The sequence below is a fragment of the Hippoglossus hippoglossus genome, chromosome 10 (assembly GCF_009819705.1).
Source record: "Hippoglossus hippoglossus isolate fHipHip1 chromosome 10, fHipHip1.pri, whole genome shotgun sequence".
Classification (NCBI taxonomy): Eukaryota; Metazoa; Chordata; class Actinopteri; order Pleuronectiformes; family Pleuronectidae; genus Hippoglossus; species Hippoglossus hippoglossus.
The window spans coordinates 24503342-24517273 of NC_047160.1; positions in this window are offsets into that span (position 1 = coordinate 24503342).

Here is a 13932-nt window from a genome sequence, read left to right on the forward strand (position 1 = left end):
TATATAAACCTTCGTTCTCTATTATTGCCCCATGTTTGTATAATAACACGTAAGAAACACTTTTCGATATAACACAGTTCCACCAGGCCTCGGAAATGACCACAGAGATGAATCAATGCCTGAAGAGCAACAAAGATTGATTACAAGCCAATTTAGATAAGTATATATAATACGGCTCCAGCTCCATATTTTAACACACACACACACATGAGAGTGACACAAACATGCTTCATATAATTCAAAAAGCAAATAATCCATTTCTGAAAATGTTGAACTAGTCCTTTAAATCGGTCTTGAGCTTTGTAGCAGATCTCTTTCTGTGGATTTTGTGTTATACGTTATACATTATGAATTATTCTAATAAGTTTGCTCACTTAAATCGTCCCTTAGAATATTGTCAGTGGTCAATGTGAGCCCACCAGTGACCCGACGGCGTCTCCAGAGGACAGACCAGTTCTGCTTCTGTGGTAATTGTCTCCTCTCTCCCTGATTGTCGGGGACACGTCTCTAAGCGTCAGACACAAAGCGGTAGAATCCACATCCACCGCCGACAGGACGTGGTCGCTGCTGATCAGCCGACTGAATCCTGGTCGTCGCTCCCTGATGGAGTCCGACAGTTTTAATTGAGTGGTTCAGTGTCTCTCAAACTGGTAATTTAATCATGGTGCTGGTGTCAAAGGCTGGGCTGGGCTGGGCGGGGGGGAGGGCAGGGACACTCACACCTTTAGGAAACTGCGAAGCTCAGCGGAGCATTAATCACGAGTGAGATTATCATTCATAGGCTGGTGGATCCCTGGAGGCCGGGGGTTTATTGAATCTGTGTTTCAAAGGGAGGTGGATTTTAAATTAACACCACAATTTTTCAACAGGGAAAGAAAATGTTAAAATGAAAATAAAACCAAATTTCACTCCAATACCTTAATGGAAAATTAAAGTAGTAAAGGGCAAACTGCCGGGGACTGGTTGCGATGGACTTTATATAGAATTATACGTAGACTCTGGGTCGGAAACCTGTATTCTCTCGATTGACCAGCAGAGGACGACTCCACTGGTTTTTAACTGGAAGTCTATGAGAAAATGACTCTTCTTCTACTTCTCACTCGATTTATAACATTTTCCTGAGGAGTTGATGTAAACAAGTGTTTGTATATCACCAATACCTTCGCTCTTAAAATGTAAAAGTTAAAAAATACTAAAGTTAAATAAGCTTAAAGTGGTAGCAGTCGGAGTACAATCAAAAACTAAATAAATTCACGACACCAATTATTCACAAGAACTTTTCTTTGCCAGTTTTAAAACATAATTAAAACAGATTCATTTTGTCGATAAGCTTTATGTAGCAACCAACAAAATCTGAAGCTGAGGAACATTAAAAAAATTGTTTTAAATAGCAACTAAATCGATGTATTTATACTTCTGTGTAATTTAAGTAGTATCTGATTAAAATACCTGCTCTGTGTTCGGAATCATATTTACATTTGATGATATATGATATTGTATTTTCATCTGAGCTCATATTTCTTTTAATGTCACAATAATAAAACAAATAGAAATTAAAAACGAGGCCTGTGATTTGATTGTAATCTTATTAAAACCCACGTTTGTGTGATTTTCTCGCTCTCTCACCTCGGAGACACCTAATTGGCCGGGTGTCAGGTTTGCTCGCCCTCCTCCGCTGCGCTCGCCCGGTGGCCATACATCAGCCCTGGATTAACGGCAGGCGGAGGTCAGCACATAATCACCTCTGATGAATATGGAGGAGGGCCTTTGGGTTTACATGGGAGGGCTGCCAAAATATGATAACGACCCCTCCTCTCCTCCCCGGCGCCTCCTCGGGGAGCCGTCCACGCTCTCATCTCAAGGTTGTCAGAAAAGCACAGGCAGAGCGTTGTGGGGGAGGGTTGGCGTCGCAGCTCCTCTCAAATCATGAGATAATGTGAGAGATACAATATAAAGCTCTGGGTAGAAATGTGATCTGTATAAAATCAACGTCACGTCAAATTACGACACTTTCACTCAAGCTTTTCACCTTTGATTCGTAACGTTCAACAAACATTTGTCCATGACTCTTCTGCAAACCTTCGTCAGATCAACATAACCATGATGGTCCTGTGTATCTAGATGAATGATCACATTAGCTGCATTCTTCAGAGGACGCTGTCAACACGGCCCCTGAAGACCACCTCCTTCACGGGTCTCGAAAGGCTGGACCAAAATAAGGCGGTCTGATCTATTTTCCGTGATCGGCGTCACCCTGCTCATCCTGCACTTATCGCTGTCGCCTAGCAACAGATCTGAAGTTAGACACACGCCTAGAAAGTTTTACTGCACTTTGGTTCTGTTAACTGTTCAGGTGCAGTTAAAGAGTGGTACTCAAGCCTTTTGTGGTCTCGTTGCTCGCCGGCGCCGTGACCTCTTTCGAAAAACTGTTCCTCATCTAAGTGCAATCACTCCTGGGCCCGGTTGGGCTGTGAAGGATCCACCCACCGGGAGCCTTTCGTTTCTCTGGGATGTGGAGACGCATTTGTCGGCTGCGTTTGCATTTGAAGAAAAACTGTGACGCACTTGGTCTTCAAACGCAGCCTCCGAACGATGCAGCCCCTGAATTGAGACGCAGCTATAACCTCGTTGAGATGTAACAGGTGTTTCCACGTGTTTTATTGATAAATCGCTTCAGCGTCACGTTGGCATATTCTGACCGTGGAAATCTGCTGCAAGGAATCACCCTGTTGTCATCTTGTGTTGTTCCAGTTTTCCCAAATTCAAAACCAGGGCTGAGTTTTTAAACCAAATATTTATCCAGCGCACACAGGGGACCGTGAGGAGATTAGGCAAAAGGCCCATTAGATTAAAATCACCTACTCCACCTTTAAGTAGCACATATTCCTGTTTCTGACTCTCTGGCTCCATTACACATTAACCAAGCAGAGGACAGAACAATTATTATTATCTCAGGGTCCGTATCAACATCCTTGTATCATATCACAGAAGTGAAAGGGCCCATTGTGTTGTGATCGTGCTCCGAGCAGATAAGCGCCGGTACGACGTCTCCTCGTTTCTCTCGATTGCCCCGAAGTGGCTGTTTGAGATGAGGTCACGAGTTACTGAGGCTAATTAATATGGGCAGTGCAGAGTGTGACAGGCTGAAGGATGGTGTCTCTCATCCACAGTCATTTCCCCTTATCTCCATCAGCCACTCAGCAACTTCACCCTCCTCACCCTCCTGCCTCCCCCCCCCTCGGCGGAGATGGGAGATGTTCTCGGCCGTCGGAGTCACAGACTGCTGCGTTAAGAAGAAAAATAATACAACTCCGAGCTTCTCGATGTGAGCAGACTTTGTTTGGATGCTCGGCCTGGTTCTGTTTTTATTATAAATGCTGACGAGACACTATTCATTCATTATTCATCCAGGAGTCCAGCACGTGATTAGAAAAATTCAGCCACTAAAAATAGACTCGTGATTTCTGGCTTAAATATCCGTCAGCTGAATTTTCATCCACTTCCTGAGTGGCTGAGCTCAGTGAGAGTTTGACCTGAGCCTTTTCTTATTGTTAAGATGGGCCGAGAACACAGATGGCAGATATTAACACATACAATGAAACTAAAGAGCGAAGAGATGATAAATATGAATATTATCATGATTATGAGGCTCGAACATAGACTATGTAAAGAGGGACAATGTCTCTTCACTCCTAGAATAGGATCCAGGATACAGTTGTACATCAGTTTTAGCCGTTTATCATGAGGTTTCACTCTGTTTTTATATAATCAAATGACTAATTAAACCAAACTTATCAGAGACATGAACACTTGAACATAAACCAGCATCATAAGAATGACCTTAAATAACAGAAACTATTATTTACAGGGTTTCTGCAGGTTTCAAGAAATCAAATTTTATACTTTTTAAGATCATTATTAAATAAATTCAAGAGATGAACGAATATCAGAGTCCCAGGATTATTGAGATTTATCCATAATTGGAGATAAAAGAAAGAGCCGAGTAAATCTCTGGGGTGTAAACGATCAGTTATCACTAGTTTGGTCTTGTTTGTAGTTTTATTACAGCTTGCTAATTTTTTTTTAAAGCTCGATGGAAGAAGCGTTAAATGAACATCAACATGATTAAGACCTGAATAAAGGTATTTAAAACCTGGTGCGTGGAATTTTAACATATTTTAGACATAAGATTCAGATTTTGTTTAATTAGAAGACCCTGTGGAAACCCTGAATTGAATTGAATGAGTTTTGTCTCTCCAGCCTGTGGAGGCTCCGGCTCATGAGGCTGCTGTGGCCACAGACACCAGCTTTTTCTTCTTCTCTTTTACAGACGACTTCATCGGGCGATCGGCACAAGAAAAGCATTTCCACAAATAAGATAAAAAACGTGTTTCAAATTACCAACCCTCCATTTAACGCCACACTAATTACAAACTACTACGTCCATGACGTTGTCTATTACGTCACTTGGTGTTTGCTTGACAGCCGAGTAAAATTCTCCCCAATGCAATTCTGTTAATTTTATTAAGTCTAATTTGCCTTTATCTGGATTTTTATCCAATAACTTATATTAATATTGATAATATCTATTTAGCACCAAATCAACACCAACATTATCTCAAGGCACGTTACACAGCGAGGTCACGACCTCTCGATATCACAGAGCTGCAGTTCCCACAATGAGCAAAAACACTCGGCGGCTGTGGGGAGAAAAACTCCCTCGTACTGGGAAAGAAAAAGGCGCCTTGCGTAAATGTTCCTCGGCTGTAAAATACGATGTTCTCTCTTTAGCAACACGCCACAGGAGTTAACAGCAGCTCTCCTTGTAAGGCCCGACCTCAGACGTCTGTCAACCGCCTTCATGGGAAAGTCTCCGGGTTCCAAAAACTGAAAAAGAAATGGATAATACCTGCAGCTGCATCAACTTCCAGCTCCTTTAAAAAGTGTTTCAACTCTCTCCTGAGTTACTGTAACCTCCGTCACCGAAGCACGTTAGGTCACCGGGCTAATGCACAACCTTTCAACTGTGTTTAATCCCCCCCCCCACCCCCCCTCTTTTTTCCAGCTCTGTGAGTCTAACCAGACCAACATGTCTGGTGGAGGCTCCTTGATCTTTTATTTTTAGTCGGGCGGCGCAAAGCACAACCTCACAACCCGCCTACGACCTGAGGGGGGGGAGCCCCATCTCGCCACCCGACCACATACGGTTTGGATCGGACTCATCTCTGGGGGGAGGCAATGAAAAGCCTCGGTGCAATTAATGGTTTGCGATGCCCCCCTTCAAGGGGTAGGCCGCACTCAATGCGACCGCCACCACACCCAAACTGAGGCCAGAGCGTGGCGTCCCTGCCCGCTAAACACATCTGCACCGTACACGCCTCGCACGCTGGAGGGTTTTGAAACGTGCCGCGTCGTTCCTCTGACACCGTGTTGTGTAACGTGCGTGGTGAGGCGGCAGAGAGCTTTGTCAGCGGCTCGTCCCGGTGCGTTGTCATCTCCTGTGAGTGCGGCAGCGTGGCATGCGGGGGCGGACGCATTAAAGGGAAGCACACCTGTGTGGCATGAAGAGATGCGATGTGACGGCTCTGCAGGAGAAAGTGACACGTTCAAGTTTATTGTGTTCAGGTTTTTGTTGCTCCTGCATCAGAAATGCAAGATTTTCAATTCTTAAAGGAGACGTATTCTGCTCTTTCTGCTGTTCTTTCCTGCAGTGTGTTTTTTAGTGAATGTAAAAAGTTCTGCAAAGTTGAAAAACCCAAAGTCTGTGGTAAAGGGAGCTTTTCTCCCAGTGGAAAACCAGCTCAATCTGCTGATCACTGCTTAATTACTTATTCCTACTTATCAGTGCATGTTCTGTTTCATCACACAAGGATAAATTGAGCTTTGTAATGATTCTACTCCAACTTTTACTCTCAATATTGTAAGAAATCGTGTCTGAATTCACTGTGAACATTCAGTGGACGGTTTACATTTAGGTTCACACAAAAATAAATGAATAATTAATACGACTACGCCGTCTAAGCGCACACAAATCATCACATCCTCTATGAGGATACAGCGAAGGCAATTAGTTGTGTGCCTCAGTGTGTATCACATCAGCATCATGTAGTGAGTACACAACAGAAGAGTAAATAATTAATACCACATGTAAACGTTGCACGCATGTGTTTTGTGATATGCATTATTTAGCGTTTGATGAAGAACTTAATATTCCATTACATGAAACTAATCCTCAGTTACATAACACAGTTTCATGAGCGATTCTCTAGGTTCGATTGCCGCTCTTTTAATTACATCGTCACTTTGTGCCCTCTTCCTCTGCAGCGGTATAATCGCAAATAACTGGAAATTAGCGCCATCTGCTGCAAATGGTACTGAACCAACTCCTGATATTCACACGGGAATGGATGGAGACTAAAGCTGCGTAAATTAGAATTTTCTTTTGCCGGTTTTTTTAAATGGCGACACCTGTGTCCAGGATATTTTAGCGATAGATTATCATAAAACTCTCTAGTATTGCCACATTTCTGAAGAGATAAAAGTTATTGCTGTCTGAGGAGCGATCAGTCTGAAGATGTTCACATCCAGCTGCAGCACAGACATCAGCCTCGGTGGCAGCTGCAACAAAACGCTGGAAAACGCTGCACAGGAACGTGATTGCAAAATACGTTGAATTTCCAAAACGACAGAAAGGGTTGTGAGTTTGACGTGAGTTTGACGTGAGCCAGACCTCCTTCCAGATGATGTTTTGATGCCTCCTGTATGAGACGTTGGGGAAGAGAAGACTGTCAAGGCAGCTGCTGTGCTGTACTTAACTATTAATCCCTCCCTCCATGTGGAGCACTTAGCGCCGTCTCTTCTCTGTTGGAGGAAACACTGAGCGCCGAGCGCCTTCACACTGAACTGTTTGAATTGCAGAGATCAGATAGTGCCGAGCGCTGAATCAAAGCTTTGTTGTGCTTGATGTCAGGTCGGTAGCTACATACATTAAACCATGAAAGGATCAGCGCCGCGTCGGGGAGATTAACCCACAGTGTTCGTACAAAGTGGAGGCGTCATCGAGATAAACAGAAAGACACAGTCAAGATGAAGATCTTCAAGAGAGGATCGGATGTTTGGAACATGTGACCAGACTGTTTATAGAAATGACCAAAGACCAAAGCAGAAGTGCCTAAAACCTGCATTCTCTCAAATGACCAGCAGAGGGCGACTCCACTGGTGGAAAAAAGTTGATAGTAGATTCCAGACGATAAAACATTGTATGCATTTCGGCGTGGATATGGTGATTAACAGCAAGTACCGACCAATCAGTGGAGGTGACAGATGTAAGTGGGCGTGTATTGTTAGTCAGGCTCCACCCCCTGCTCCTCCAATTATGGTAACTTCTAGTTTCAAAAAATTAAGTTGGTGCTCGACAAAATATCAGACTGGGGGCTTCAAAATAACAGCTCACGACTTGCTCAGCGATAACAGCTCCCCAAATATGAAGCCAAAAATTCCAAATCACCCCCTGGTGGCTGGCTGCAGTATAGGTTTTCGTCCATGCTATTTTACGTAGTTCTTGATGTTTGTTAATTGATTGTGTATCGGTAGGACCTCGATCCCAGAGCTACACTACACGATCTCTAGTATTCTGGCTCAGAATGATGATGTCACTAGCACAAGATGGCAGCGCCCGTATCCAGGATATTTTGGCTTCATGTTTGTACAATACAAGGAATTAGAGCAGAACATAACCTTTGCAATGAGCCGTAACCTGCACTAATCCTGGTTCTTAAACAAACTACATCTCTGCAGTGGGGTCCAAAAGTCCACTTTCCCACTGCACGATAGAATCTAATCTAAAATAAAGATATTAACTACTAGAGCAGCAGTAGATTTTTTCCTTTTAACTTAAATATGCTGTTGGTGAAACTCCTTTTTAAGAAGAAAGCAGACAAAATTGATGCATATGAACTTTGCAAACAAATAAAAACAAGTGCCAGAGCTTCCATAAAATAAAACAAAAATCACATAAAAGCAAAGTGCAAAGTCAAACCTGAGCCTGTGAGTGTTCGAGCAGTCTGGAAGAATCAGGGGCCAATTCTCTATAGATCTTGGCCAGAGGACAAATAAACTGCTCCTTAAAAATTCTTCATAATCACAATTCATCCCCGCACCTCTCACAGCGGGAAGTGAAATATTAGAAGAGCTTGAATGTGAAATGAGCTGACTTCAGATGGAAGGCAGCGAATTACAGAATAAATCAACTGGACCTTTTCACATGCAGACATTAGGACTTCAGGACGTGCACTGAAAGGGAACAGAGGTTTTTTTTTACGGCAAACATGGGAACATGAAGGCACCGCGACGCCATCATACATGTTAGCAGGCGCCAAACATACAGTACGTCATGCTCCAGAGGACAGACGGGAAAAGACTTCACCCGAATAATATCAGAACACACTTGCAGTATATTTATGGGAATATCACTTCCATACAAAATGTATCTGACACACAACTACAGATTGAAACCAACATCTCGCCGAGCTGAAGCCGTTTTCAGACATTTCCCTCTGTTTGTCTTTCACATTCACGAAGAAGCTGAAAGAGATTCTCAAATCCTGCGTCGGCCCACATCTTCAGAAGCTCCCGAATCTCGTTGACGTCTTTGTCAGCATCTTCTTCGTGTTTGGCATCTTTTCTTCATCCTGACATATATTTGCATAATTGTGGTTTCGCGTCCGCCACATAATCAACATGCCAAGTTGCTAGCTGTGAATATTCTTGCTGAATTCTTACATGGAGTAATTCGGATTTTTGTAAAATGGAAATATTCCTAGAGCACGTGCAGACTTCAGTGCATGTCCAAAAGCAGCTTGAGAGGTAAGAGAAGTAGCATAAAAAATTAATATAAATTCATCTGATCAATCCTTTGTTTTCCTTTATAAATGAACTTATTTATAAACTTATGATAAAATAAGATATGTGTTGCCTGTGATACTTCTTCCCGATCCCTCGCAGCAGGTGAAAGACGAATGTTGAGGATTGTATCTGAAGCAGGTTTTTTCTTAGATCAGTGTTTTTACGCCTGTAGAAATTCTGGCTTGTGGACAGAATAATAAAAAAAGAAAAGAAAAAAAACTCTCACACTTGACAAATGAAAGTGCTGGAGTGGAACCCGAGAAGAGAGAGCGGTGCACTGTTCGATGCCTGAACAATAACCTCTGCTCACAGCGCCTCCGGGCAGCAGAACCTGGCGTACGATTACAGCTCCTCAAAGGGAGACAAAGCCGAGGCAGCGATAGGGGCCTATTTTCTGTCTTCCTCACCTCCAGGTGTTACCTGCACCGGCGCGAGCAGCTGAACGTCTCATTCAGCGTTCGCCGCACCGGGTTGTCATTCGCCGATCTCTCTGCTCCGCACGGGCTTGTTTACCACATTCCTCTGGCAGTCGGGTCAGGTTTGATTGACACCTATGGTCAGTGAGTCACAGGTACAAGCCCGGTCTCAACCCCCCAAACCCCCCCCCCCCGACCAGCATCCAGCCTCAGAGGGCGATAAGCTAATCCGACAGCTGACTATCGCGCAGCCTTTTGCCCTCACGCTGCCCTTTGCTCCCTTTGTTTTACTTTCTCCTCTCCTCTGCTTCATCTGTCTCATCTCCCCACTTCTCCTTCCTTCCTCTCTCTCATCCTTCACCCTCCTCCCCCGTCTCTTCTCTCTCTTACTATTCCGTCCTCGACTCTCCTTTATCCTTAGAGGTTAAAATATTACATGCAGGAACGTGTCTACAAGCTTCTTCATCTTTTCCCCCGAGGTTTATAGCTAAGCTAAAGAAGTGTGCAATTATATTCTTCAACCATAGAATGTATGAAACAATGGACGTAGACTCCAGGTCCAAGGTGGAAGTGCCTGAAACCTGCATTCTCTCAAATATCCAGCAGAGGGCGACTCCAGTGGTTGCAAAAATAATAAATAATAAATAAACTAACATGCTAACTACTTTACTCCACACAGCAGTGACATAGCTTTAATTCCAAGGCCAGAAGTTAGCATCTCTTTCCTTAAAGATATTAAATATGTTGGGTCGATGTCACTGAACAGATGTTTTCAGACATGGATTCAGGACGTCAGGAAAAGTTCCGGAAAACGTCCGGAGCAACTGACTGCGACGTTTACGTCCTCACATACAGACCCTCTGGAAAATGTCCTTTCCAAGTTGACATCTTTGTCGGTATCTTCTACGTACGACACTTCTTTTTCATCCTGAGATATTTATATTTCTATTGTTTGATGCCGTCGTGTGTTAGAAATGTCATCGCCCACTCGCTCGTGGTAAAAACTCTTGTGTTCTCACATACAGGCCCTTCGAATGATTCCAGGAGATTGTGTCTGCATGTGTGAAAGCAGCAACACAAAGACATCAAAAGCAAATGCTGAAACTATATATTGTTTTTAAAAGAGTCGTGTTTTTCTCTGTGGTGGAACAAGCACTCAGGAGAGTTACTGGTTCAACGTTGTGTACAACTGCAGGATTTTTAGTCACACACATACAAACAGAGGTAGGCGAGGAATGTCGAGTCAGCAGCACTTAGTCAACACTCATCTGTCCACCACCCTCTTCATCCTGAGGGGAGGCGGTGGTGGAGCGTGGAGGAGGACGGGGGGTGTTGGGGGGGGGGTTTGTTTGGTTGATGCAGGTGAACTGACTTCCCACACAGGCCGTCAAGTCTCTGACACAGCGTGGAGCCTCCGGGGGGGAAACAAACACAAACGCTCCGGCTCATCAACGAGGCCACTGTTCCCAAGAATCCCATCGTGTTTTAGTGTAAACACCATGAAAGCCTCTCCTGCTTTAATCATATCAGGAAGATACCAGAGATCAGTGCGATGACAGTCAACCTCAATGGAGCTAATTGTGAGTCACTTCTTTGAGCAGCTGAAAATGACTGTGTTGGCTCGTGGCCCCGAACGTGTCCATTAAAGACAGAGCTGCTCTCAGTCAAAGAGCAGTAACCTCACAGGGGATGTCAGGAAATCATCTGAAGTCAAACAATGGTCCACAAGTTCAATCACGGCCGAGAAAAGCAAAAACCAACCAGAGACGTTACTCTATCGATGAAGTGTTTGTCCCAGTGAGGAAGGTAAAGCTTCTTTAGATTATAAACGTGTTTATTATTACGTTGATTTGAATGATGGCCTTTTAACACTTGGAATAATAAATCATAATTACAGTAGTTTCAAGCAGCAAAACAAAGTTACTTTCAATTTATTTCAGTGTCAATTTTCATCCTGCGTCAACTCTCTGTTCCCTGTCGTAATATTACAAGAATAAAGCTGTTATATAATAAGAGAATAAAGACGTAATATTACAAGAATAAAGCTGTTATATAATAAGAGAATAAAGTCGTAATATTACAAGAATAAAGTTGTAAGACTGCAAAAATAATGTTTAATGTTGAGCAACGCAGTAGTTATTACTTTAAAATACATGTTACTGAGTAAATCAGTATAAAATATCCTTTCTGAAACAGACAGAGAAAATACTACTTCTTATAAATATTCTCAACCCACACACACACACAACTAATCAAAGTCTATACAGACCTTCATTTCAACATAAACCAGGAGTAACAAACGTGCGTTTGCTGAGGTGCGTGCACGTTCAGGGCCTGAGCCTCGGTCACAGATCATTTGCGAGGTTGACAACACAAACCCAAGTCCATCATCACAACGTTTAATAAACAACCCGAGTGTGTGTACGGAGAAACACGGGAGCCTCGTTCTGACACACAACACATCAGACACACGATAAACACTTCCCTCGGACTGCTTTGCTTTTTTGTCTTCTTGGAAACCGTCGTCTGAATTTCATCAGAGAGGAACCACAGCTCATTATCCAGTCTGATGAAAGCTGAGATATGAGCGTGGGCAGTTTGTGGGAGAATGTTTTCTACTTCCCCGCACATACTGTAGAGTCATTTATACTGAGGGGTAACATGTGTAATATGTGATATACGATCTTGTTAAAATGACAATATCAGAGCCGGTATTCATTTTCCACTCTGATGGAAATTATGATTCAATTCTCTACGTTTCAAACATCTCAAGGACGTGGAACATGCACACGCCGGAGCGTTTCTCATGCCATAGAAGTACAATAGCTTAACATGGTTATTACGACTGTATGGAACTGCTGACAAAGGCGTAATGATAAACCTGCTCCGGCCGAGCGGGGGGGGGGGAGACAAATCAGAAACCAGCTGCTTTCTGTGTCGTTGGAAAAGGCGGATGAAATATGAGATAAACGCTGTGCGCAGAGCGACCCCTCAACCCTGATCACAGAGATACTGTACGAGCAAAGCATGTGAGGGAGGAGATATCATCGGTTTTGTGTTTGCACAGCGATACCTAATACCGCTTTGCACAGAGGACATTCATCCTCAGGAATGCAGCGGCGATAAAACTGGATTTATGGCCAGTTATGTTTGCTGGAGGCACTAAAAAGTCACATATTGTTGCAACTTAATTTACCTCCATTGTTAAGGCGTGTAACACGAGGATGGTGTTTCACGCTTTGTTCCACGCTGGTGAATTAATGAATAAAACATCTTGGCCATAATGTCAAGGAGCTGAAAAGAGATCTTATGGAAAGTGAAAATTTAATTTTTTTACTTTATTAATGTAATGAAATTTCTCCATTTAAAGCAAGTGGCTCTAAACTGCTCCTGGATTTGATCTAATAGAAGAGTTGGTATCAAATGGAACCTGGGAGTTGGAATCTTGGAATAATGGTTGAATAGTTACCAGTGGTTATTAAACAGTTTAACTCCAGCGTTGTTTGATCTTGACCCTCAAACTTTTCAATTTAGTCCGACCACGAACCATCCATCCATCATCTGTATCCTCTCGTCCTTTGAGGGCCGCGTGGGAGATTGCGCCCAGCTGACATTGGGCGAGAGGCGGGGTTCACCCTGGACAGGTCGCAGGGGCAGCATACAAAACAAACGACCATTCACACCTATGGTCAAGTTACAGTTTATGAACCTGAACCCAGATCTGCATGTGTTTGGACTGTGAGAGGAGAAACCTGCAGAAAACCCATCAGAACATGTAAACTCCAGCATTGGAAGAGGAAAACTTACTGGTGTCCTCTGACGGTACAATGTTTGAACGACGGGGACCTTTATTAAAAACTAGTTTGAAGTTAGCAATACCATAATGATATTACAGCATCAATCCTTTCCTCTCCTATACCCTAAATTACAACGTGAAACCAAAACCAACCAGATCCAATGGGAACAATGTGACCAAGAGGTTTTTCCTCGGTTCAGACTTTTGTAGCATCTGCTTGTTCTGTGTGTTTCACACTGTGAAATAGATGAAGTAGAGATCTGCTCTCTTTCCTCCAACCAGACACACAAACTAAAGTCTGCTCTCACACAGCCAATCACAGGAGCTGACACCCTGAAGAAACGCGTGTCAACCGAGGTCCTCTTGCAGTTTAAAAACCACGTTCTTGGCAAATCCAAACAACCTTTGGTGATAAAAAAAAAATAAAAAAACAAGTCATCAAGCTGTACAATAATCAGTTGTAAAAATAGAAATCACCCCCTGCCTTCATATTTCCACATGTTCCATTGAATGAAAGGAGACGTCTGTTGGACTCGTTCGGTGAAGAGCGAGGTTGTTCGGCTCGTGCAGGAGCTCGTGCGGCCTGGTGCGAGCAGATATCGTTCTTGGCAGATACAAAGATCGACTGTTGAAATTCCCCCCCGTAAAACGCATCTGGGAGGTTTTGTCACTGAGCCGACGAACACAAATTAAAGCAGCAGAAGAGAGAGGGAGAGGTGGAAGCTTCTTCTTTTTTTTATTACCCAGAAGCCCATTGTCTCCCGGGGGGGAGCACATTTTTAATTACAGAGGTGACGAGGACGACGTGAGGGAGTA